The sequence below is a fragment of the Triticum urartu genome, chromosome 4 (genome assembly GCF_003073215.2).
Source record: "Triticum urartu cultivar G1812 chromosome 4, Tu2.1, whole genome shotgun sequence".
Classification (NCBI taxonomy): Eukaryota; Viridiplantae; Streptophyta; class Magnoliopsida; order Poales; family Poaceae; genus Triticum; species Triticum urartu.
The window spans coordinates 500,157,836-500,185,569 of NC_053025.1; positions in this window are offsets into that span (position 1 = coordinate 500,157,836).

Genomic DNA, 27,734 nt, shown 5'->3' on the forward strand with positions numbered 1-27,734 from the left:
AGTCAACTAGGCCGTGTCCGATCATCATGTGAGATGGACTAGTCATCATCAGTGAACACCTCCATGTTGATCGTATCTTCTATACGACTCATGTTCGACCTTTCGGTCTTCCGTGTTCCGAGGCCATGTCTATACATGCTAGGCTCGTCAAGTCAACCTAAGTGTATTGCGTGTGTAAATCTGGCTTACACCCATTGTATGCGAATGTTAGAACCTATCACACCCGATCATCACGTGGTGCTTTGGAACAACGGACCTTAGCAACGGTGCACAGTTAGGGGGAACACAATTCTTGATATTTTAATGAGGGATCATCTTATTTATGCTACCGTCGTTCTAAGCAAATAAGATGTAAAAACATGATAAACATCACATACAATCAAATAGTGACATGATATGGTCAATATCATTTTGCTCCTTTTGATCTCCATCTTCGGGGCGCCATGATCATCATCGTCACCGGCATGACACCATGATCTCCATCATCGTGATCTCTATCATCGTGTCTTCATGAAGTTGTCTCGCCAACTATTACTTCTACTACTATAGCTAACGGTTAGCAATAAAGTGAAGTAATTACATGGCATTTTCATTGACATGCAGGTCATACAATAAATTAAGACAACTCCTATGGCTCCTTCCGGTTGTCATACTCATCGACATGCAAGACGTGATTCCTATTACAATAACATGATCAATCTCATACATCACATATATCATTCATCACATCCTTTTGGCCATATCAAATCACACGTCATATGCTGCAAGAATAAGTTAGACATCCTCTAATTGTTGTTGCAAATTTTGTACGTGGCTGCTATAGGTTTCTAGCAAGAACGTTTATTACCTACGCCAAAACCACAACGTGATATGCCAATTTCTATTTACCCTTCAAAAGGACCCTTTTCATTGAATCCGATCCGACTAAAGTGGGAGAGACAGACACCCGCTAGCCACCTTATGCAACTAGTGCATGTCAGTCGGTGTAACCTGTCTCACGTAAGCGTACATGTAAGGTCGGTCCAGGCCGCTTAATCCCACGATGCCGCCGAATCAAGATAAAACTAGTAACGGCAAGTAAATTGGCAAAATCGACGCCCACAACAATTTGTGTTCTACTCGTGCATAGAAACTACGCATAGACCTTGCTCTGATACGACTGTTGGGGATCGTAGCAGAAATTATAAATTTTCTACGCATCACCAAGATCAATCTATGGAGTCATCTACCAACGAGAGAGAGAGGGGAATGAATATACATACCCTTGTAGATCACGAGCGGAAGCGTTCAAGAGAACGGGGTTGATGGAGTCGTACTCGTCGTGATCCAAATCATCGATGATCCTAGCGCCGAATGGACGGCACCTCCGCGTTCAACACACGTACGGAGCGGAGACGTCTCCTCCTTCTTGATCCAGCAAGGGGGGAGGAGAATTTGATGGGGATCCAGCAGCACGACGGCGTGGTGGTGGAAGCAGCGAGATTCCAGCAGGGCTTCGCCAAGCGCTACTGGAGGAGGAAAAGGTGTCACGGGAGGGAGAGGGAGGCGCCAGGGCTTAGGGTGCGGCTGCCCTCCCTCCCCTCCACTATATATAGGGGCTAGGGGGGCACATGCCCCCTTGGAGATCCCATCTAGAGGGGAGCAGAGGCCCCTCGGGGGGCAACGGCCCCCTTAGGGTTTCCAACCAGGGGGGCGCATGCCCCCTCAGGGGGCAACGACCCCCTAGGGTTTCCAACCCTAGGCGCCTTGGGCCCTTGGGTGGGACGCACCAGCCCACCAGGGGCTGGTTCCCATGCCACTTCAGCCCATGGGGCCCTCCGGGATAGGTGGCCCCACCCGATGGACCCCCGGGACCCTTCCGATGGTCCCCCTACAATACCGTTGAATCCCGAAACTCTCCCGGTGGCCGAAACTGGACTTCCTATATACAAATCTTTACCTCCGGACCATTCCAGAACTCCTTGTGACGTCCGGGATCTCATCCGGGACTCTGAATAACTTTCGGTTAACCACATACTAATATCTCTACAAATCTAGCGTCACCGAACCTTAAGTGTGTAGACCCTACGGGTTCGGGAGACACGTGGACATGACCGAGACAACTCTCCGGTCAATAACCAACAACGGGATCTGGATACCAATGTTGGCTCCACTACAAAAAAAAATACACTTCCGTGATGATACGTGTTTGTCACAGTAGGTCGCGTTTTTTGTCATGCATGTACACCCATGACGATTTTATGACAGAATCAAGATAGTCATACATGTGCTGTCGTAGAAGTGTTGTAAGACATTACCAAAATTATCATCACAGAAGTGTCCACTTCCATGACGATAAATTGCGCGTCACAGAAGTGCTTTCGTCAAGGGTGACCGACACATCGCATCCACCGTAACGGAACGCCGTTAAGCTATCGGGTCGGATTTTGGATCCGATAACCCGTTAACAACCCTAACCAATGGGAAATTTCCACGTGTGAAATTTTGATTGGCCGAAGGAAACACGTGTTGCCTCACCGTTGGGACAGATGTCATCCACTCATTGGATAGGAGGCGCCTATGATAGGTCGACACGTGGCACGTCCCAACAGTGGCCCATTCCGGTGAAAAAGGCCGGCCCAGTAAAAATTAGCAGGCCGACCCATATAAGGCCTACTTGTGTCAGGTCCATTTAAGCCCACGGCCCATACGAGATGTGCTAATTTGGCCCGTCAATGGCCCATTAAAGATTTGACACCATTGGAGCCCATTGTCAGTTCGAGCCCGTTAACAACCCGCTATATATTTGGGCTCAATATTGGCCCGATGAGATTTCGTCCTGTTAACGGCCCATTTAATGGATGGGCCAATTTTCAGGATGTACATCTTTCGGCCTTTTAGCGACCCATTTAAATGTTGGGCTAATTTCCGGCCCGGTGTGTCTTTCAGCCTGTTGACGGCCCATAAATCTGATGGGCCATTTGTAGTCGGACATGAGTTTCGGCCTTTTAGCGGCCCATTTAAGTGTTGGGCCAATTTCTAGCCCGGTGTCACTTTCAGCCTGTTGACGACCCATAAATCAGTTGGGCCATTTGTAGTCGGTCATGAGTTTTGGCCTTTTAGCGACCCATTTAAGTGTTGGGCCAATTCCCGGCCCTGTGTGCCTTTCGGCCTGTTAACGGACCATAAATGAGTTGGGCCATTTGTAGTCGGACCTTAGTTTTGGCCTTTTAACGGCCCATGCCCTTCATGGTCCAATACCAGCCCGGTTTCTCTTTCGGCCTGCTAAAGGCCCACAACACAGTTGGGCCGTTTACAATAAGACCTGACTTTCGGCCTCTTAGCGGCCCATGCTCTTCATGGTCCAGTACAAGCCCGCTGTCTCTTTCGGCCTGCTAAAGGCCTACAGTATAGTTGGGCCATAGGTAGCCCAAACTTAGTAACGGCCTGTTAACGGCCCGTGAAATAAATTGGGGCCACCTGTTGCCCGCTTCGATGTCCGCCTGTTAACGACTCAGGAGGTAAGAGGGCCGACCATTAACTTTCGGCCAAGTAACGGCCCATTAACTTAATGGGCCCACTAAAGTTCGTTCATGTATTTAGGCCAAATTAGATAATTTGAGCCCATTACGACGAGAAATTATGCACAGGACCAAAACCGATCAAGCAAAGGTACAGCATACAGGGAATAACGTTGCACATCCATCATATATTACAGGAAATTACATCCACTGGGCAATCAAAGATTGATGCCAGTGCAAATAAATGAGCAGAACATAACCATCTACAAAGTCACAATCTGCAACCTCAGCACAGATGACGCCCATAAGCATGAGGGCAAGTTCTTGCTGCTTTGCTACACTGTCTCTGAAAACATTGATTAGTTGTTGTGTCGCACGACTCTGCACCTCTGATTCATCCACCATTTCCATCATTGCTTCAGCCATTGATTGGTTCACAAACATACATTTATTTCGTTGCATTCGAGATAGAGGATACTGAACAGATTCAGATGGCAATTTTGGCAGGCTTGTATTATTGATAGTTGAAAGTGCAACTATCCCTAGGTGGTTTTGGTAATTCATAACAACATATAGCTCATTGGGCTAATGCTATTCCAAGATGATTATTTCAGGAAAGCTCAATGATTGGCATGGCATGGATGTGAAAGTGGAACCCTCAAAATGCTAAGGACAAAGGATTGGCTCAAGCTCAAAAGCTCAAGACTCTTCATTTTATATTTTAGTGATCCAAGATCACATTGAGTCTTTAGGAAAAGCCAATACTATCAAGGAGGGATGAGGCGTTGCTTAATGAGCCTCTTGCTTCATGTGCTTAGTGATATGCTCCAAAACCCTCAACTACTTTCCCATATCCACATATGACCTAAACCCTAAGCCAAACTCGGTCCTACCGATTCTTCCTATCCGGCGCCACCGAGTTTCACTTGTCATAAGCCACTGCCAAACCCTAGCAATTCGGTTCTACCGATAGGGATCTCGGTCTCACCAAGATGGGATTGCAAACTCTCTGTTTCCCTTTCGTAACTTTTCGGTCTCACCGAAAGAGCGAATTGGTCCCACCGAGATTGCAATGTAAATTCAGTGTTTCCCCTTTGTAACTTTTCGGTCTCACCGAAAGAGCAAATCGGTCCCACCGAGTTTGCCTGACCAACTCTCTGGTTAGCTAATTACCAAATTCGGTCTCACCGAGTTTGTGTAATCGGTCTCACCGAGATTACGTTATGCCCAAACCCTAACCATATCGGTCCTACCGAGTTGCATGTCAGTCCCACCGAAAATCTCTAACGGTCACTAGGTTTACATTTTCGGTCCGACCGAGTTTGTTGATTCGGTCCCACCGAGATTGGAAAACTGTGTGTAACGGTTGGATTTTGTGTGGAGGCTATATATACCCCTCCACCTCCTCTTCATTCGAAGAGAGAGCCATCAGAACACATACACCATTCCAACTCATATGTTCTGAGAGAGAACCACCTACTCATGTGTTGAGACCAAGATATTCCATTCCTACCATATGAATCTTGATCTCTAGCCTCTCCAAGTTGCTTTCCACTCAAATCTTCTTTCCACAAAATCCAAATCCTATGAGAGAGAGTTGAGTGTTGGGGAGACTATCATTTGAAGCACAAGAGCAAGGAGTTCATTACCTACATACCATTTGTTACTTCTTGGAGAGTGGTGTCTCCTAGATTGGCTAGGTGTCACTTGGGAGCCTCCGACAAGATTGTGGAGTTGAACCAAGGAGTTTGTAAGGGCAAGGAGATCGCCTACTTCGTGAAGATCTACCGCTAGTGAGGCAAGTCCTGTGTGGGCGATGGCCATGGTGGGATAGACAAGGTTGCTTCTTTGTGGACCCTTTGTGGGTGGTTGCTTCTTCGTGGACCCTTCGTGGGTGGAGCCCTGTGTGGACTCGCGCAACCGTTACCCTTTGTGGGTGGAGCCCTGTGTGGACTCTCGCAACCATTACCCTTTGTGGGTAGAAGTCTCCATCAACGTGGATGTAGGATAGCACCACCTATCCGAACCACGGGAAAAACATCCGTTTCTCCAATTGCGTTTGAATTCTCCGAACCCTTCCCTTTACATTCTTGCAAGTTGCATGCTTTACTTTCCGCTGCCAATATACTCTTTGCATGCTTGCTTGAATTGTGTGATGATTGCTTGACTTGTCCTAAAATAGCTAAAATCTGCCAAGAACTAAAATTGGGAAAAGGTTAAGTTTTTATTTGGTCAAGTAGTCTAATCACCCCCCTCTAGACATACTTTCGATCCTACAAGTGGTATCAGAGCTTTGGTCCCCATTTGCTTTGATCTCCATAGCTTTTGGTGGTCATAGCCTTGGTTTGACAGCCTAGGAGAGTATGGCGTCTAGCGAGGGAAATTATCACCGTAGAGGTCCCTACTTTGATGGTACTAATTTTGCTAGTTGGAAGCATAAAATGAAAATGCATATTCTTGGACATAACCCCGCCGTTTGGGCTATTGTGTGTGTTGGTTTGCAAGGTGACTTCTTTGATGGGAGAGAACCAAACCGTGAAGCTACCGCGGATGAGTTGAAGATGTTGCAATACAATGCTCAAGCTTGTGATATTCTCTTCAACGAATTGTGCCCCGAAGAATTCAACAAAATCAGCCGTCTTGAGAATGCGAAGGAAATTTGGGACACTTTGATTGATATGCACGAAGGTACCGACTCCGTCAAGGAATCCAAGTTGGATGTGCTTCAAAGCCAACTTGACAAGTTCAAGATGAAGGATGGTGAAGGTGTCGCTGAAATGTACTCTAGGCTTGCTCTCATCACAAATGAGATTGCCGGCTTAGGAAGTGAAGAGATGACCGATAGATTCATCATCAAGAAGATTCTAAGAGCCTTGGATGGAAAATATGATACCGTGTGCACATTGATCCAAATGATGCCCAATTACAAAGATCTCAAGCCAACGGAGGTGATTGGAAGAATTGTTGCTCATGAGATGTCACTTAAGGATAAAGAGGAACTTCACAACAAATCAAGTGGTGCCTATAAAGCCTCATGTGAAGCCCCTACATCATCAAGTGAGAAACAAGACTTCAATGAAGAATTAAGCTTAATGGTGAAGAACTTCGACAAGTTCTACAAGGGTAGAAGCAAAGATAGAAGCTTCAAGTCAAGGTCCTACAATGACAAAAGATCTTCTAGTCGAGAGCGAAACTGCTACAGTTGTGGAAGACCCGGACACTATTCCAATGAGTGTACGGCTCCCTACAAGAGAAGAGAAGATTCTCCAAAAAGAAGAAGCAAAGAATCACCACCAAGAGAGAGAAGGAGTAGTGATGATCGTTATGAACGAAGATACTCACGGAGAAGCAAGGATTTGGAAAGGAAGGAAAAATCATCAAGGAGCTACACAAAACGAAGACATCAAGCTCATGTTGGTGAATGGGTATCCGGCTCCGACTCCGACAGCCACTCCGAGAGAAGTTATCACTCCGACTCCGAAGATACTCAAGATGAAGGTGTTGCCGGTCTAGCACTTGTGTCAACCAACTCCTACGACATATTTGACTCACCAAATGAAGGAATTGGAAGATGCTTCATGGCCAAAGGTCCTAAGGTAACACACCCCGAGTATGTTGATTTCAATAGTGATGAAGATGACTTGTTAAGTGATGATTTGCTTGTTGACAACTCTAGTGATGAATACTATGATGAAACGTCAATTAATCATGCTAATAAAGATAAAACGAATGACAATGATAAGGAGAAGATTGAGGCTCTAACTAAAGAACTAAACACTCTTAAGTTAGCTCATGAAACTATCTTCGAAGATCATCGAGAACTTTTAAGAGCTCATGAGAAATTACGCTTTGAAAAGCTCAATCTTGAGCAAGAGCATGAGTTCTTAAAAGCAATCAATGATGATCTCCGCAAGAAAAGTTCTTCTTACATTCCCAAGCATTTACTCTTATCCACTTACATGCCTCAAGTCAAGTCTAGTAACAAGAACAAGAAAGATTCTTCCTCTAGCAGTAACAATGATCATGCTAAATCCAATATTGTTGCTTCTAGTAGTTCTCTTGATTCCACTATTGATTCTCTTAGCCAAGTTACACTTGAGCAAGAAAATAGCTTATTGAAGGGAATTATAGAGAAAGGAGTGTACAAAAGCCTTGCCGGGAGTAAGCAATTCGAGGAAATTGTGCGCAAGCAAGGAATGCACCGGAAGAATCAAGGTGTTGGTTTTGAACGAAAGTTCAATGCCAATGGAGTTGAGTGGGAAGAAGATCAATACCCCAAGACAAAGTTTGTTCCTCAACAAGAGAAGTATGATACTTCTTTCAAGGGGACACAAGCTCAAGATGATCTTCCACCACAAGACTACAAGCAAAAAGGCAAGGACAAGCTTCAAGAGGAAATTGATGCATTTGAAGAAGCTCCTAAGACCTTAGTCAAGTGGATTCCCAAGACTACTTCAAGTTCCACTTCATCAAGTACGACTACAACTCCAAGGATTTCCATCAAGATGGTGTGGATCCAAAAGAAGAAGAACTAGAGAGTTCTTGAGGGTGACTCCGCCAACATACTTCACTCTTATCATTTTGGCAAGAACAAGTGCAATCAACTTCGACATCTTGCACTAGTTCAAGGAGTCACAAACCCTCTTGTTGGTAAGACAAGGGACAAGGTAACCTAAAAGTTTTCATGGACATCATCTTGTGTGTGCATCACTCTATGTCTATGGATATCCTTGTTTGTTCCTTGTGGGACTAACCCATGTAGGTACTGAAAGTGCAATTCACTCAAATGGATAGCTCCAAGTGATCTAGATCAACATTGAGCATCCACATCTTCAACATCTACATGAAGTCATCATCGACGAAACCCAAGGTTAGTTCATCCCTCCAAGGGGGGATATCACATCTAGGAGGAGCTTTACTCTAAGACTTGAGCTAAAGCAACTCTAAAGATGTGAACACAATAATGCTTTATGTAAAAGTGGTAACCCCACTTGAGCTTAAACGATGAGTATGACCTATGATCAAGTGTTCTCACTTGACTCCTAAGTCAATATACTCATATATAGATGACCTTGTCATCGCAAATTGCTTGATAGATGCTAGAATTGGTTGTGCATGCCTTGCCACATATTTCATTTGCCATCTTATTGTGTGAGCATGGTGGTTGCATATTTTACTCATTCGAGGACATCCACTTGTTGTTTTGATCGTTTGGGTTTATTTCCTTTGCCAAGTGGATGGACAAGAATGCCTAAGAACCTCCTCTAGCTATCTATGCTTTTCTTGTCTCAAACTCTATTCATGCTGCATCACAAAATTTGATCAAGTCAGATTCGAACCACTCTGCGTGAGGAGCGCTCGGAGTCCCCGATTCGTCATAGACTTAAACTTCCAAAACCTCTTTATGATTCTCGGTCTGACCGATACCCCACTTTCGGTCCTACCGAGATCATTAAGTTGATCTAGGTTTTCGATCTTGGTGCAACTGATTTGAACCTTTCGGTCACACCGAGTTTCAGTAACTGGCTGCAGTTATGAATCTTGGTGCCACTGAGTTGTTCCACTCGGTCACACCGACAGGGTCGGGCTATATATAGTCACGGGCAGAATTTGGAAATTTCTCCGAACCCCTTCGCCCGCGCGATAGCCTGCTCTGCCAACATGGTCTCCGGATCGTCTTCTCGCCGCCAGCCGCCTCCAGTCGCTGGTCTCCGTCGCCGTCAACGGGAATTCTGCCCCGCCGTTGCCGCCGTAGCGAGTCTCCGCCGAGCTAGGGTATGGACTCGATGTTTGTGCTATTCTCCAATCCAATTCTCAGCACATTGTGATCATCATGATTCTTGCCACGATTGAAACACTCCTATCCAGTCAATACGCCCGTAGATTAGCTTTGATTTGAAAATTTTAGGGTTAGGTTTCCGCCGAAACCATCTCGGACCCACCGAGTTGTAAAACTCGGTCCCACCGAATTGGCTTATGCCATTGCACAAGTGAGACTCGGTCTGACCGAGAATTACTTATCAGTGTGACTGATTTTGGAACTCTGTGAAACCCTAGTAGTCTCGGTGCCACCGAACTGTGACTCGGTCCAACCGAGTTCACTAGTTTAGTTTCCAAAACTGCTTCGGTATCACCGAGTTTAAAAATCGGTAGATCCGAGATGATTTCAGTGGGAAACTAGAACTAAATTTTTGGATCATTCTTTTGCAAAAATCTGTGCATTTTGTGATGCTCATCTATTCTACCTCATCTATAAACTATTCATAGGGTCAGCAGTCAGAGCTTGCAGCATGTCTAATCAGAGTGACAGCCAGAACTTGTCAGAGCAGCAAGTGCAGATGAGTGAGGGCACTAGTCCCTCTAGCTCTTCAGATGATGGCAGCAGAAGTACCCCAAGCAATCTGCCAAAAGATGCCACCAGACAGAGGAAGAAGAGAACTTCTGATTCTGAAGATGAAGATTATGTGGCAGAGGAAGAGGCCACATCAAAGAGAGTTGAGCCAGCTCAAGGCACAAAGCCAGGTCTAAAGATCAAAAGGCCAGCAGGCAGGCAGCCTATGTCAAAGGCTAGAGCCTCAACTGAGAAGCCCACTCCCAAAGAGCCAGTTGCTGCAGAAGGCAAGAAGAGGAAGGAAAGGGTCAAGAAGACCGTAGCCAGAGTGCTTGGAAAGGCTTCCATTATGGCAGAGGAAGAGGAAGAAGAGGTTGCTGCACCAGCACCTAAGGCACCCAAGCTGATGGGTGATGCCATAAGATCAGGGGCTACTGCATCTAAGCCCAAAGCTGCCTCCAAGCCAAAACCAAAGAGGAATACAAGGAGCATTCCTGCAGCTGAGAAGAACAAGGCCCCAGTGCCTGAGACTGTTGCTGAAGAAGAGGATGAAGAGCAAGTTCTTAGAAAGCTCAAGCCCAAGATCACAGACCACAATGATGCTCATCCTGTGTCTAAGGACATGAAGCTCAGGAGAGACTCAGGGCTGAGGAAGTGGAGAGAAGCAGATCCATATGCTTCAAGGAGAAGGACTGCTGTGGACTACAGATTTCACACCAAGGAGCAGCAAGATTTCTACGAGACAGTACTGCTTGACAAGAAGCCCATTGTTTGTGACATGAGATGGGTCGACTGGACTTACATGAAGGAAAATAAGGAACACTACCCTGGAGTGTATGACAGCTTTAGTGCTTGTGGAGTTGCTGACTTTGTTGGGCAGAAGCTCACAAAGTGGAACGAGGAGCTAATCATGCAGTTCTACTCCACAGCACACTTCTACCCAGATGGAAGGATCACATGGATGTATGAAGGTACGAGGTACCAATCAACTGTTGAGGAATGGGCAAAGTTGATCAATGCCCCAGAGGAGCAAGCAGATGACTTGGACATTTATGCCAAGAAAAAGATGGATCATAACTCAATGTCCAACATGTACAAGGAAATTCCAAATGAAGCTCTTGACACTTTCAAATTTGGCTCAGTGCATTATCTTCTGTCAGGGCTGCCAACCATCAATTGGATATTGAGGCACACATTATTGCCCAAGTCTGGAGATCACAAGATGATCAGATGCCATGCAATCAACTTGCTTCACGTATTTGATGTGCCACAGAAATTCAAGGTCATGAGCCTCATAGTAGAGACTATCAAGAGGACTGCAACAGATCAGAAGAGGAGCTATGGATATGCACCTCAAATTCAGGAGCTCATCAACTCTAAGATGGGCACGGGCATATATTTATTGGACAAGGAACACCTGCCCATCCGTCCAGATTTTGAGGACAATCAAGTTGTCATGACTGAGAATGAGCCATCGTCTGCCCAAGCACAAGCAAAGAAGGAGAAGGCAAGGAAGGAGAAAGCTGCCAAGATGCCAACTCAAGAGGAGGCATCTGAGTATTTCTTGAAGACCAAACAAGAGCAGCTTGGTTACCTGATTGCATTCACCCTGCGGATTGAGAAAGGACTAGCCACCCTAACTCAAAACCAGGCAAACCTAGAGAGAATCATGGAATAAAAGTTCTATGACTTGGATGTCAAGGTAACAGAGATTCAGACTGCAGTGGAGCAGCTCCAGGATGACATGCAGGAGAGGAGAGGCAGGACTACCACTCATGCCTTTGCCAGAGTGCCACGAGGTTCGAGGTCGTCTGCCGTGCCAGTTGCTGACACAAGAGCCACCACTTCTGCACCAGCTACAGCTTCAGTTCCACTAGCTCCAGCATCTACTTCAGCTCCAACTCCAGCGTCTACTTCAGCATCTACAGAAGCCTTCGTCCTTGGAGTGATTCGGACTCCACCACCACCAGAAGATCAAGCCTGAGCGTCGATCTAGCACTATGCATTTTCTAGGAACTTTTTGGTAACTTGTTGCCAAAGGGGAGAAAAATGTATAGATCATAGGCTTCGAGAGAGAGAGTGTTGCTTTTCTCTCTTGCTTTATTTGGTGGTTTTTCGAACTTGTTTGCTTTTGAGTGCTTGAGATACTATGTCATTGCTTGTGAGACATTGATGATCATGTGTTTGATCATAAGCTACACTTAATGCTTGCTTAATGCTATTATCTTATCTATCTTATGTGATCATTCACTATTCTTGGTGATGTGTGCATGTATTTCATTCTTATCATTTTAAGCGCTCCACCAAGATGTATGTGACATGGAAGAGTAACCCATGACCCTAACGCATTGTGCATTTGCAGTCCAAAGCAAATTTTAAATATGCACAAACTTAGGGGGAGCTCTTACTTGTCACATACTTCTCAAATCGACGATATATTTCACGCTTATTATCATTTGTCGAAGCTTTGATCTATATGTTGTCATCAATTACCAAAAAGGGGGAGATTGAAAGTGCAACTATCCCTAGGTGGTTTTGGTAATTCATAACAACATATAGCTCATTGAGCTAATGCTATTCCAAGATGATTATTTCAGGAAAGCTCAATGATTGGCATGGCATGGATGTGAAAGTGGAACCTCAAAATGCTAAGGACAAAGGATTGGCTCAAGCTCAAAAGCTCAAGACTCTTCATTTTATATTTTAGTGATCCAAGATCACATTGAGTCTTTAGGAAAAGCCAATACTATCAAGGAGGGATGAGGTGTTGCTTAATGAGCCTCTTGCTTCATGTGCTTAGTGATATGCTCCAAAACCCTCAAACTACTTTCCCATATCCACATATGACCTAAACCCTAAGCCAAACTCGGTCCTACCGATTCTTCCTATCCGGCGCCACCGAGTTTCACTTGTCATAAGCCACTGCCAAACCCTAGCAATTCGGTTCTACCGATAGGGATCTCGGTCTCACCGAGATGGGATTGCAAACTCTCTGTTTCCCTTTCGTAACTTTTCGGTCTCACCGAAAGAGCGAATCGGTCCCACCGAGATTGCAATGTAAATTCAGTGTTTCCCCTTTGTAACTTTTCGGTCTCACCGAAAGAGCAAATCGGTCCCACCGAGTTTGCCTGACCAACTCTCTGGTTAGCTAATTACCAAATTCGGTCTCACCGAGTTTGTGTAATCGGTCTCACCGAGATTACGTTATGCCCAAACCCTAACCATATCGGTCCTACCGAGTTGCATGTCAGTCCCACCGAAAATCTCTAACGGTCACTAGGTTTACCTTTTCGGTCCGACCGAGTTTGTTGATTCGGTCCCACCGAGATTGGAAAACTGTGTGTAATGGTTGGATTTTGTGTGGAGGCTATATATACCCCTCCACCTCCTCTTCATTCGTGGAGAGAGCCATCAGAACACATACACAATTCCAACTCATATGTTCTGAGAGAGAACCACCTACTCATGTGTTGAGACCAAGATATTCCATTCCTACCATATGAATCTTGATCTCTAGCCTTCCCCAAGTTGCTTTCCACTCAAATCTTCTTTCCACCAAATCCAAATCCTATGAGAGAGAGTTGAGTGTTGGGGAGACTATCATTTGAAGCACAAGAGCAAGGAAGTTCATTACCTACACACCATTTGTTACTTCTTGGAGAGTGGTGTCTCCTAGATTGGCTAGGTGTCACTTGGGAGCCTCCGACAAGGTTGTGGAGTTGAACCAAGGAGTTTGTAAGGGCAAGGAGATCGCCTACTTCGTGAAGATCTACCGCTAGTGAGGCAAGTCCTTCATGGGCGATGGCCATGGTGGGATAGACAAGGTTGCTTCTTCGTGGACCCTTCGTGGGTGGTTGCTTCTTCGTGGACCCTTCGTGGGTGGAGCCCTGTGTGGACTCGCGCAACCGTTACCCTTTGTGGGTGGAGCCCTGTGTGGACTCTCGCAACCATTACCCTTTGTGGGTAGAAGTCTCCATCAACGTGGATGTAGGATAGCACCACCTATCCGAACCACGGGAAAAACATCCGTTTCTCCAATTGCGTTTGAATTCTCCGAACCCTTCCCTTTACATTCTTGCAAGTTGCATGCTTTACTTTCCGCTGCCAATATACTCTTTGCATGCTTGCTTGAATTGTGTGATGATTGCTTGACTTGTCCTAAAATAGCTAAAATCTGCCAAGAACTAAAATTGGGAAAAGGTTAAGTTTTTATTTGGTCAAGTAGTCTAATCACCCCCCTCTAGACATACTTTTGATCCTACAATAGTGGAGAGTGTCTCAACCACTGCATCATAACATAAATTAGGACGGGAACCAAACAGATTAATCATGAGTTATTGCCATATTACCTGGCCTAGATTTACTGGAAAGAAACAATGGGGTTGCCTTGTTGTTTTCAGAGTTTATCTTATTATCTTCAGCTGTCTGCACAAAATTAACACACTAGCATTGCTATCATTGGCCAAGTCAGATAATAGGAAAGCAACATTGACACAACGAACGTTTGGGCAACTAGCCTACACCAAATTAACACAATATGGCACAACTATCATCAGCCAAGTAAGGTAATACGAAAGCAACATTGACACAATGAATGAATGGGCAACCAGAGAAGTACTACAATTCAGTAACGTGCGTGATATGAGATAGTACATTCATGCAGCTCAGTATGCAAAACTACCAGGCAGTTTTCCTTACAAAAATCAACATTGGCTCCTTTAACATTTTGCTACAACTAATTTTAGATCAGATAAAGGTTAGATTCACGCCAATTAACAAAATACATGCTGATGTAAAAGTATAGTGATATACAATAGGTACTTACATCAGCATTGGAGCACAGAGAATTCCCGCAAGATATTTTCCTTGAATACGATCCCAATGGAGGAAGTCTTGTATCGTTTAACCTTATTTTCTAAAAGAGAGATGGGTAAGAAACACGTAGAAAATATGATCAGAATGCTATAAAATTTCATGATGCGAGGATACGCACACGCTTCTTAGAATGGAGTTGATATTCTTTTGCTGGACTGGAGCGGACTAGTTCTTTGGCCACTGGAATCTGCTTATTATCAATGGGAGTTGGGTTTAGTATAGTGATATACAATAGGTACCTACATCAGCATTGGAGCACAGAGAATTCCCGCAAGATATTTTCCTTGAATACGATCCCAATGGAGGAAGTCTTGTATCGTTTAACCTTATTTTCTAAAAGAGAGATGGGTAAGAAACATGTAGAAAATATGATCAGAATGCTATAAAATTTCATGATGCGAGGATACGCACACGCTTCTTAGAATGGAGTTGATATTCTTTTGCTGGACTGGAGCGGACTAGTTCTTTGGCCACTGGAATGTGCTTATTATCAATGGGAGTTGGGTTTCTCTGTGCTGGAGCAGTATCTATGAAAAAAGGAGTTGGTTTATTATCTCCTGGCGTTTGGATATTTTGCAAAGACCTGGTTTGTAACCCTTCAGATTCTAACATAGGCGTCTTCCCCTTGCATGCCTTATATAGAAGAATGGTGATTCAGTTATAAAACATGCTACAGCAGAGATGGAATAGGTACTGAAGAATAGAAAGGCATGAAATATTGACATGTATTCCCTCCATTCGGAAATAAATGGATGGGTCTAGGCGTATTTCAGTTCTAGATACATACAGTTTTATCCATTTCTGCGACATTTAATCCGGACGGAGGGAGTATGATGTAAGAGCTAGGGATACGACAGGACAACAGAGTAAAAAAAACACTAAAAACCCACTGCAGAACCAAATTATTCAAACCCACTGATATGAGATAGTACACTCCTGCAGCTCATGATGCAAAACTACCAGGCAGTTTTCCTTGCAAAAATCAACATTGTGGCCTTTAATCATACATTTTGCTACAACTAAATTTAGATCAGATAAAGGTTGGATTCACGCCGATTAACAAAATACATGCTGATGTAAAAATAGAGTGATATACAACAGGTACTTACATGTACATTGGAGCACAGAGAATTCCTGCAAGAATCTTTCCTCATAAACGATACCATTGCAGAAATTCTTCTATCTGTTAAGCTTATTTTCTAAAAGAGAGATGGGTAAGAAACATGTAGAAAATATGATCAGCATGCTATAAAATTTCATGATGCAAGGATACGCACACGCTTCTTAGAATTGAGTTGACATATTTTTGCTGGACTGGAGTGTTGGGTTTCGTAGTAATTTCAAAAAATTTCCTACGCACACGCAAGATCATGTGATGCATAGCAACGAGAGGGGAGAGTGTTGTCTACGTACCCAACGTAGACCGACTGCGGAAGCGCTGACACGACGTAGAGGAAGTAGTCGTACGTCTTCACGATCCAACCGATCAAGCACCGAAACTACGACACCTCCGAGTTCGAGCACACGTTCAGCTCGATGACGATCCCCGGACTCCGATCCAGCAAAGTGTCGGGGAAGAGTTCCGTCGGCACGACGGCGTGGTGATGATCTTGATGTACTACAGCAGCAGGGCTTCGCCTAAACTCCGCTACAGTATTATCGAGGACTATGGTGGCTGGGGGCGCCGCACACGGCTAAGGAATAGATCATGTGGATCAACTTGTGTGTTTCTGGGGTGCCTCTGCCTCAGCATATAAAGGACTAGAGGGGGGAGGCTGGCCGGCCAAGCTTGGCGCGCCAGGAGAGTCCTACTCCCTCTGGGAGTAGGATTCCCCCCCAATCCTAGTTGGAATAGGATTCGCGGAGGGGGAAAAGAGAGAGAGGGGGGCGGCCACCTCTCCTAGTCCTAATAGGACTAGGGGAAGGGGGAGGCGCGTAGCCCATGTAGGGCTGCCTCTTCTCTTTTCCACTAAGGCCCATCATGGCCCATTTAGCTCCCGGGGGGTTCCGGTAACCTTCCCGGTACTCCAGTAAAATCCTGATTTCACCCGGAACACTTCCGATATCCAAACATAGGCTTCCAATATATCAATCTTTACGTCTCGACCATTTCGAGACTCCTCGTCATGTCCGTGATCACATCCGGGACTCCGAACAACCTTCGGTACATCAAAATGCATAAACTCATAATATAACTGTCATCGTAACCTTAAGCGTGCGGACCCTACGGGTTCGAGAACAATGTAGACATGACCGAGACACGTCTCCGGTCAATAACCAATAGCGGGACCTGGATGCCCATATTGGCTCCTACATATTCTACGAAGATCTTTATCGGTCAGACCGCATAACAACATACGTTGTTCCCCTTGTCATCGGTATGTTACTTGCCCGAGATTCGATCGTCGGTATCCAATACCTAGTTCAATCTCGTTACCGGCAAGTCTCTTTACTCGTTCCGTAATACATCATCTCACAACTAACATATTAGTTGTAATGCTTGCAAGGCTTATGTGATGTGCATTACCGAGAGGGCCCAGAGATACCTCTCCGATAATCGGAGTGACAAATCCTAATCTCGAAATATGCCAACCCAACATGTACCTTTGGAGACACCTGTAATGCTCCTTTATAATCACCCAGTTACGTTGTGACGTTTGGTAGCACCCAAAGTGTTCCTCCGGCAAATGGGAGTTGCATAATCTCATAGTCAAAGGAACATGTATAAGTCATGAAGAAAGCAATAGCAACATACTAAACGATCGGGTGCTAAGCTAATGGAATGGGTCATGTCAATCAGATCATTCAACTAATGATGTGACCTCGTTAATCAAATAACAACACTTTGTTTATGGTTAGGAAACATAACCATCTTTGATTAACGAGCTAGTCAAGTAGAGGCATACTAGTGACACTAAGTTTGTCTATGTATTCACACATGTATTATGTTTCCAGTTAATACAATTCTAGCATGAATAATAAACATTATCATGATATAAGGAAATAAATAATAACTTTATTATTGCCTCTAGGGCATATTTCCTTCATGGAGCGGACTAGTTCTTTGGCCACTGGAATCTGCTTATTGTCAGTAGGAGTTAGGTTTCTCTGTGCTGGAGCAGTATCTATAAAAACTGGAGTTGGTTTATTATATCTTGGCGTTTGGATCTTTTGCAAAGGCCTTGTTTGTAACCCTTCAGATTCTAACATAGTCGTCTTCCCCTTGCATGCCTTGTATAGAATAATGGTGCTTTTATTATAAAACATGCGACAGCAGAGAGATGGAATAGGTACTGAAGAATAGAAAGGCATGACATATTGACATGTATTCCCTCCATCTGGAAAAAATGGATGGGTCTAGGTGTATTTCAGTTCTAGATACATCCTTTTTATCCATTTCGGCAACATGTAATCCGGACGGAGGGAGTATGGTGTAAGAGCTAGGGATACGACAGGACAACACAGCAAAAAAACACTAGTTGAATGTAAAACTGTATGCTAGCGGAATACGTACAGAAATAACTAAGGCAACATACACGTGTATGATTGGGAAAATAAGATGGCATTGCAACAGAGCTCTAGAACAGCACTTCAATGTAAAAAACATGGTATGGTAGACAGATGAAGTACATACTGATGAATAACAATGCATAAGATATTCAGAAGCATGATGTCCAAATTAAGCAAATGGCATTGCGATAGAGTAGAATGACAGTACTTGAATTTGAAAATATTTTATCATGAATGGAATAGGTACTGAAAAACAGGACGGCATGACATATTTACATGCATGATCAGCATGCTAAGCACATGGCATTGCAACAGAGTAGATACACTCCAGGACATTATATGCATGTTGTAGCCATATCACAGGCCAAGTTAGAGCAAGGACCTTGTGGGGTGAAGAGGATTCATCATCTTTCTGCAAGTCTTCTAAAGAACTGCCTTTACATGTTCCATCATATTGGGTATCATTGACATCAAGTTTATTGGCCTTTACATTGCTCCGTGAGGTTCTTGTGGATATATCAATGTGTGCAATTATATCTGACATGCATGGAAGAAAACTAGTAGTTAGATTTATGTAATGAGTGCCTGTAGGAGACGACATAAATAGTAGGACTGGGGTTAACTGGCAGCAACAGGTCTCATAAACTAAAGGGAGAACACAGATGAAAGCTACAGAATATGTATTGTTTGTACTCGAGATTAACTAGATGGCACACAAAATTATTAAAGAACAACATAGGTAATACTAGAAGTGGTATAATACTATAATCACCAGCCTATGGGATAGCATTGGCTGATGGATGATAACTATGGAACAATGTTACCTAAAGAACAAGTATCTTAGATGAACTATGGATTTTAACTCCTGAATAAGACCCATAAGAGATCAGCATGAATATACAGTGAAATGTGATGATATATTTTCCATGCTTAGATGAATAACAAAGCCATAAATTTTGCACACAAGTAAGATGAGGGTACAACCTATATGGCTGCCATCCATAAGAGTGAGCATCATGTGCTGACTTGTCGATGGCCCTGCCGTTGTTGTGGTTGTCCATGTCGGGCACATGCATTCGATGCAGGGAACTGTCCAGTGGGGACTATAGCTCCCTTCTGGTGTATGCTTCCCTTGTTGGAGCAGCTGCGGTGAGTCGGAAGATGGTGTGTCTGAAGATGCAGATAACACATAATGTTAATAACGACATATCTCTTTGATCTGAAGAAATACACTAAGAGATCAACAGCAAGGTACGAGAGTGGTCACACGTCTGTTGACTGAAGACTAAATTGGGGTCACACGATTTTATTTTATTTTGGTATTGTCCGATCTACGCCGGATGACTGGTCGTCTTGTGCCTCCCGGCTGACACTGTTCGGAATCTTCCCCGAAGAGCCAGCGACCAACGGCAGAGCAGCTGCCTCCACCGTTGAAAGTGCAAATATCCCTAGGTGGTTTTGGTAATTCATAACAACATATAGCTCATTAAGCTAATGCTATTCCAAGATGACTATTTCAGGAAAGCTCAATGATTGGCATGGCATGGATGTGAAAGTGGAACCCTCAAAATGCTAAGGACAAAGGATTGGCTCAAGCTCAAAAGCTCAAGACTCTTCATTTTATATTTTAGTGATCCAAGATCACATTGAGTCTTTAGGAAAAGCCAATACTATCAAGGAGGGATGAGGTGTTGCTTAATGAGCCTCTTGCTTCATGTGCTTAGTGATATGCTCCAAAACCCTCAACTACTTTCCCATATCCACATATGACCTAAACCCTAAGCCAAACTCGGTCCTACCGATTCTTTCTATCCGGCGCCACCGAGTTTCACTTGTCATAAGCCACTGCCAAACCCTAGCAATTCGATTCTACCAATAGGGATCTCGGTCTCACCGAGATGGGATTGCAAACTCTCTGTTTCCCTTTCATAACTTTTCGGTCTCACCAAAAGAGCGAATCGGTCCCACCGAGATTGCAGTGTAAACTCTTTGTTTCCTTTTTGTAACTTTTCGGTCTCACCGAAAGAGCAAATCGGTCCCACCGAGTTTACCTGACCAACTCTCTGGTTAGCTTATTACCAAACTCGGTCTCACCGAGTTTGTGTAATCGGTCTCACCGAGATTATGTTATGCCCAAACCCTAACCATATCGGTCCTACCGAGTTGCATGTCAGTCCCACCGAAAATCTCTAACGGTCACTAGGTTTACCTTTTCGGTCCGACCGAGTTTGTTGATTCGGTCCCACCGAGATTGGGAAACTGTGTGTAATGGTTGGATTTTGTGTGGAGGCTATATATACCCCTCCACCTCCTCTTCATTCGTGGAGAGAGCCATCAGAACACATACACAATTCCAACTCATATGTTCTGAGAGAGAACCACCTACTCATGTGTTGAGACCAAGATATTCCATTCCTACCATATGAATCTTGATTCTCTAGCCTTTCCCCAAGTTGCTTTCCACTCAAATCTTCTTTCCACCAAATCCAAATCCTATGAGAGAGAGTTGAGTGTTGGGGAGACTATCATTTGAAGCACAGAGCAAGGAGTTCATTACCTACACAACCATTTGTTACCTTGGAGAGTGGGTGTCTCCTAGATTGGCTAGGTGTCACTTGGAGCCTCCGACAAGGTTGTGGAGTTGAACCAAGGAGTTTGTAAGGGCAAGGAGATCGCCTACTTCGTGAAGATCTACCGCTAGTGAGGCAAGTCCTGTGTGTGCGTTGGCCATGGTGGGATAGACAAGGTTGCTTCTTCGTGGACCCTTTGTGGGTGGTTGCTTCTTCGTGGACCCTTCGTGGGTGGAAGCCTTCCGTGGACTCGCGCAACCATTACCCTTCGTGGGTGGAGCCCTCCGTGGACTCGCGCAACCGTTACCTTCGTGGGTTGAAGTCTCCATCAACGTGGATGTAGGATAGCACCACCTATCCGAACCACGGGAAAAACATCCGTGTCTCCAATTGCGTTTGAATTCTCCAAACCCTTCCTTTACATTCTTGCAAGTTGCATGCTTTACTTTCCGCTGCCATATACTCTTTGCATGCTTGCTTGAATTGTGTGATGATTGCTTGACTGTCCTAAATAGCTAAAATCTGCCAAGAACTAAAATTGGAAAGGTTAAGTTTTTATTTGGTCAAGTAGTCTAATCACCCCCCTCTAGACATACTTTGATCCTCAAGTGGTATCAGAGCTTTGGTCTCCATTTGCTTGATCTCCATAGCTTTGGTGGTCATAGCCTTGGTTTCACAACCTAGGAGAGTATGGCGTCTAGCGAGGGAAATTATCACCGTAGAGGTCCTTACTTTGATGGTACTAATTTTGCTAGTTGGAAGCATAAAATGAAAATGCATATTCTTGGACATAACCCCGCCGTTTGGGCTATTGTGTGTGTTGGTTTGCAAGGTGACTTCTTTGATGGGAAAGAACCAAACCGTGAAGCTACCGCGGATGAGTTGAAGATGTTGCAATACAATGCTCAAGCTTGTGATATTCTCTTCAACGGATTGTGCCCCGAAGAATTCAACAAAATCAGCCGTCTTGAGAATGCAAAGGAAATTTGGGACACTTTGATTGATATGCACGAAGGTACCGACTCCGTCAAGGAATCCAAGTTGGATGTGCTTCAAAGCCAACTTGACAAGTTCAAGATGAAGGATGGTGAAGGTGTCGCCAAATGTACTCTAGGCTTGCTCTCATCACAAATGAGATGCCGCTTAGGAAGTGAAGAGATGACCGATAGATTCATCATCAAGAAGATTCTAAGAGTCCTGGATGGAAAATATGATACCGTGTGCACATTGATCCAAATGATGCCCAATTACAAAGATCTCAAGCCAACGGAGTGATTGGAAGAATTGTTGCTCATGAGATGTCACTCAAGGATAAAGAGGAACTTCACAACAAATCAGTGGTGCCTATAAAGCCTCATGTGAAGCCCCTACATCATCAAGTGAGAAACAAGACTTCAATGAAGAATTGAGCTTAATGGTGAAGAACTTCAACAAGTTCTACAAGAGTAGAAGCAAAGATAGAAGCTTCAAGTCAAGGTCCTACAATGACAAAAGATCTTCTAGTCGAGAGCGAAACTGCTATAATTGTGGAAGACCCGGACACTATTCCAATGAGTGTACGGCTCCCTACAAGAGAAGAAGATTCTCCAAAAAGAAGAAGCAAAGAATCACCACCAAGAGAGAGAAGGAGTAGAGATGATCGTTATGAACGAAGATACTCACGGAGAAGCAAGGATTCGGAAAGGAAGGAAAAATCATCAAGGAGCTACACAAGACGAAGACATCAAGCTCATGTTGGTGAATGGGTATCCGGCTCCGACTCCGACAGCCACTCCGAGAGAAGTTATCACTCCGACTCCGAAGATACTCAAGATGAAGGTGTTGCCGGTCTAGCACTTGTGTCAACCAACTCCTACGACATATTTGACTCCAAATGAAGGAATTGAAGATGCTTCATGGCCAAAGGTCCTAAGGTAACACACCCCGAGTATGTTGATTTCAATAGTGATGAAGATGACTTGTTAGGTGATGATTTGCTATTGACAACTCTAGTGATGAATACTATGATGAAACATCAATTAATCATGCTAATCAAGATAAAACGAATGACAATGATAAGGAGAAGATTGAGGCTCTAACTAAAGAACTAAACACTCTTAAGTTAGCTCATGAAACTATCTTCGAAGATCATCGAGAACTTTTAAGAGCTCATGAGAAATTACGCTTTGAAAAGCTCATCTTGAGCAAGAGCATGAGTTCTTAAAAGCAATCAATGATGATCTCCGCAAGAAAAGTTCTTCTTACATTGCCCAAGCATTTACTCTTATCCACTACATGCCTCAAGTCAAGTCTAGTACAAGAACAAGAAAGATTCTTCCTCTAGTAGTAACAATGATCATGCTAAATCCAATATTGTTGCTTCTAGTAGTTCTCCTTTTTCCACTAATGATTCTCTTAGCCAAGTTACACTTGAGCAAGAAAATAGCTTATTGAAGGGAATTATAGAGAAAGGAGTGTACAAAAGCCTTGCCGGGAGTAAGCAATTCGAGGAAATTGTGCGCAAGCAAGGAATGCACCGGAAGAATCAAGGTGTTGGTTTTGAACGAAAGTTCAATGCCAATGGAGTTGAGTGGGAAGAAGATCAATACCCCAAGACAAAGTTTGTTCCTCAACAAGAGAAGTATGATACTTCTTTCAAGGGGACACAAGCTCAAGATGATCTTCCACCACAAGACTACAAGCAAAAAGGCAAGGACAAGCTTCAAGAGGAAATTGATGCATTTGAAAGAAGCTCCTAAGACCTTAGTCAAGTGGATTCCCAAGACTACTTCAAGTTCCACTTCATCAAGTACGACTACAACTCCAAGGATTTCCATCAAGATGGTGTGGATCCAAAAGAAGAAGAACTAGAGAGTTCTTGAGGGTGACTCCGCCAACATGCTTCACTCTTATCATTTTGGCAAGAACAAGTGCAATCAACTTCGACATCTTGCACTAGTTCAAGGAGTCACAAACCCTCTTGTTGGTAAGACAAGGGACAAGGTAACCTAAAAGTTTTCATGGACATCATCTTGTGTGTGCATCACTCTATGTCTATGGATATCCTTGTTTGTTCCTTGTGGGACTAACCCATGTAGGTATTGAAAGTGCAATTCACTCAAATGGATAGCTCCAAGTGATCTACATCAACATTGAGCATCCACATCTTCAACATCTACATGAAGTCATCATCGACAAAACCCGAGGTTAGTTCATCCCTCTAAGGGGGGATATCACATCTAGGGGGAGCTTTACTCTAAGACTTGAGCTCAAGCAACTCTAAAGATGTGAACACAACAATGCTTTATGTAAAAGTGGTAACCCCACTTGAGCTTAAACGATGAGTATGACCTATGATCAAGTGTTCTCACTTGACTCCTAAGTCAATATACTCATATATAGATGACCTTGTCATCGCAAATTGCTTGATAGATGCTAGAATTGGTTGTGCATGCCTTGTCACATATTTCATTTGCCATCTTATTGTATGAGCATGCTGGTTGCATATTTTACTCATTCGAGGACATCCACTTGTTGTTTTGATTGTTTGGTTTTATTTCCTTTTGCCAAGTGGATGGACAAGAATGCCTAAGAACCTCCTCTAGCTATCTATGCTTTTCTCGTCTCAAACTCTATTCATGCTACATCACAAAATTTGATCAAGTCAGATTCGAACCACTCTGTGTGAGGAGTGCTCGGAGTCCCCGATTCGTCATAGACTTAAACTTCCAAAACCTCTTTATGATTCTCGGTCTGACCGATACCCTACTTTCGGTCCTACCGAGATCATTAAGTTGATCTAGGTTTTCGATCTCGGTGCAACCAATTTGAACCATTCGGTCACACCGAGTTGCAACAACTGTATACAGTTTTGCATCTCGGTGCCACCGAGTTGTTCCACTCGGTCACACCGACAGGGTCGGGCTATATATAGTCACGGGCAAAAATTTGGAAATTTCTCCGAACCCCTTCGCCCGCGTGATAGCCTGCTCTGCCAACTTGGTATCCGGATCGTCTCCTCGCCGCCAGCCACCTCCAGTCGCTGGTCTCCGTCGCCGTCAACGGAAATTCAACCCCGCCGTTGCCGCCGTAGCGAGTCTCCGCCGAACTAGGGTATGGACTCGATCTTTGTTCTATTCCCCAATCCGATTCTTAGCACATTGTGATCATCATGATTCTTGCCACGTTTGTTAAACTTCTATCCAGTCAATGAACTCGTAGATTAGGTTTAATTCGAAAATTTTAGGGTTAGGTTTCCACCGAAACCATCTCGGACCCGCCGAGTTGAAAAACTCGGTCCCACCGATTTGGCTTATGCCATTGCACAAGTGAGACTCGGTCTGACCGAGAATTACTTATCGGTGTGACCGATTTTGGAACTCTGTGAAACCGTAGCAGTCTCGGTGCCACCGAACTGTGACTCGGTCTGACCGAGTTCACTAGTTTAGGTGCCAAAACTGCTTCAGTATCACCGAGTTTAGAAATCGGTAGATCCGAGATGCTTTCAGTGGGAAACTAAAACTAAGTTTTTGAATTACTCTTTTGCAAAAATCTCTGCATTTTGTGATGCTTATCCACTCTATCTCATCTATAACCTATTCACAGGGTCAGCAGTCAGAGTTTGCATCATGTTAGACCAAAGTGATAGCCAGAACTTGTCAGAGAAGCAAGTGCAGATGAGTGAGGGCACTAGTCCCTCAAGTTCCTCAGATGATGGCAGCAGGAGCACCCCTAGCAATCTTCCTAAAGCTGCCACAAGACAGAGAAAGAAGAGAACCTCAGACTCAGAAGATGAGGATTATGTGGCAGAAGAGGAAGCAACTTCCAAGAGAGTTGAGCCAGCACAGGGCATAAAACCAGGGATGAAGATCAAAAGGCCAGCAGGCAGGCAGCCTATGTCAAAGGCCAGAGCTTCAACTGAGAGGCCCACTCCCATTGAGCCAGTTGCTGCTGAAGGCAAGAAGAGGAAAGAAAGGGTGAAGAAAACTGTAGCCAGAGTGCTTGGCAAGGCTTCCATCATGGAAGATGAGGAGGAAGAAGAAGAGGTAGCTGCACCAGCACCTAAGGCACCCAAGCTGATGGGTGATGCCATAAGAACAGGGGCAGCTGCTTCCAAGGCCAAGCCAGCTCCAAAGCCAAAGCCAAAGAGGAACACAAGAAGCATCCCAGCTACTGAGAAGAACAAGGCCCCAGTGCCTGAAGCTGCAGAAGAAGAAGAGAATGTTCTTAGAAAGCTCAAGCCCAAGATCCCAGACCACAACGATGCTCATCCTGTGGCTGAGGATATGAAACTCAGGAGAGATTCAGGGCTCCGGAAGTGGAGAGAAGCAGACCCATATGCTTCAAGGAGAAGGACTGCAGTTGACTACAGGTTTCACACCAAGGAGCAGCAAGACTTTTATGAGACAGTGCTGCTAGACGAGAAGCCAATTGTCTGTGATATGAGATGGGTTGATTGGCAATACATCAAGGACAACGAAGAGTACTACCCTGGAGTGCAGGACAGCTTCAAGGCATGTGGAGTAGAGGACTTTGTTGGGCAGAAGCTCACAAAGTGGAACGAGGAACTCATCATGCAGTTCTACTCCACAGCCCATTTCTATCCAGATGGCAGGATTGTATGGATGTCAGAGGGTACGAGGTACCAGTCTACAGTTGCTGAATGGGCTCAGTTGATTAATGCCCCAGAAGAGCATGACGATGACTTGGACATTTATGCCAAGAAGAAGATGGACCACAACTCAATGTCAAACATGTACAATGAGATTCCAAATGAAGCTCTTGATACGTTCAAGTTTGGCTCAGTACACTATCTTCTGTCAGGGCTGCCAACCATCAACTGGATTCTTAGGCACACCCTATTGCCCAAGTCTGGAGATCACAAGATGATCAGGGGCCACGCGATCAACTTGCTTCATATCTTTGACGTGCCACAGAAATTCAAAGTCATGAGCCTTATGATTGAAACAATCAAGAGGACAGCAGCAGACCAGAAGAGGAGCTGTGGATATGCCCCACAAATTCAGGAGTTAATCAACTCCAAGATGGGCACAGGCATATACTTATTGGACAAGGAACACCTGCCCATCCGTCCAGATTTTGAAGATAATCAAGTTGTCATGAATGAGAATGAACCATCATCTGCACAAGCACAAGCAAAGAAGGAGAAGGCAAGGAAGGAGAAAGCTGCCAAGATGCCAACTCAAGAGGAGGCATCTGAGTATTTCTTGAAAACCAAACAAGAGCAGCTTGGTTACTTGATTGCATCCACACTGAGGATTGAGCAAGGACTGGCCACCCTCACTCAGAATCAGCAGAGCTTAGAGAGGATCATGGAACAAAAGTTCTATGACTTGGATGTCAAAGTAACAGAGATTCAGTCTGCAGTGGAACAACTTCAGGATGACATGCAGGAGAGAAGAGGCAAGGCTACAACTGATGCATTTGCCAGAGTGCCAAGAGCTCAGAGATCACATGCAGTGCCAGTTGCTGACACCAGAGCCACCACTTCTGCACCAGCTATAGCCTCAGTTCCACCAGCTCCAGCGTCCACTTCAGCCTCGACTCCGACCACGTCTACAGAAGGCTTCGTCCTTGGAGTGCTCCGGACTCCACCACCGCCAGAAGATCAAGCCTGAGTGTCGACTTAGCACTATGCATTTTCTTGGAACTTTTTGGTAACTTGTTGCCAAAAGGGGAGAAAATGTATAGATCATAGGCTTCGAGAGAGAGTGTTGCTTTTATTCTCTCTTGTTCTATTTGGTGGTTTTTCGAACTTTGTTTGCTTTTGTGTGAGATACTATGTCATTTCTCGTGAGACATTGATGATCATGTGTTTGATCATAATCTACACTTAATGTTTGCTTAATATTATCACCTTATCTATCTTATGTGATCATTCACTATTCTTGGTGATGAGTGCATGTATTTCATTCTTATCATTTTAAGCGCTCCACCAAGATGTATGTG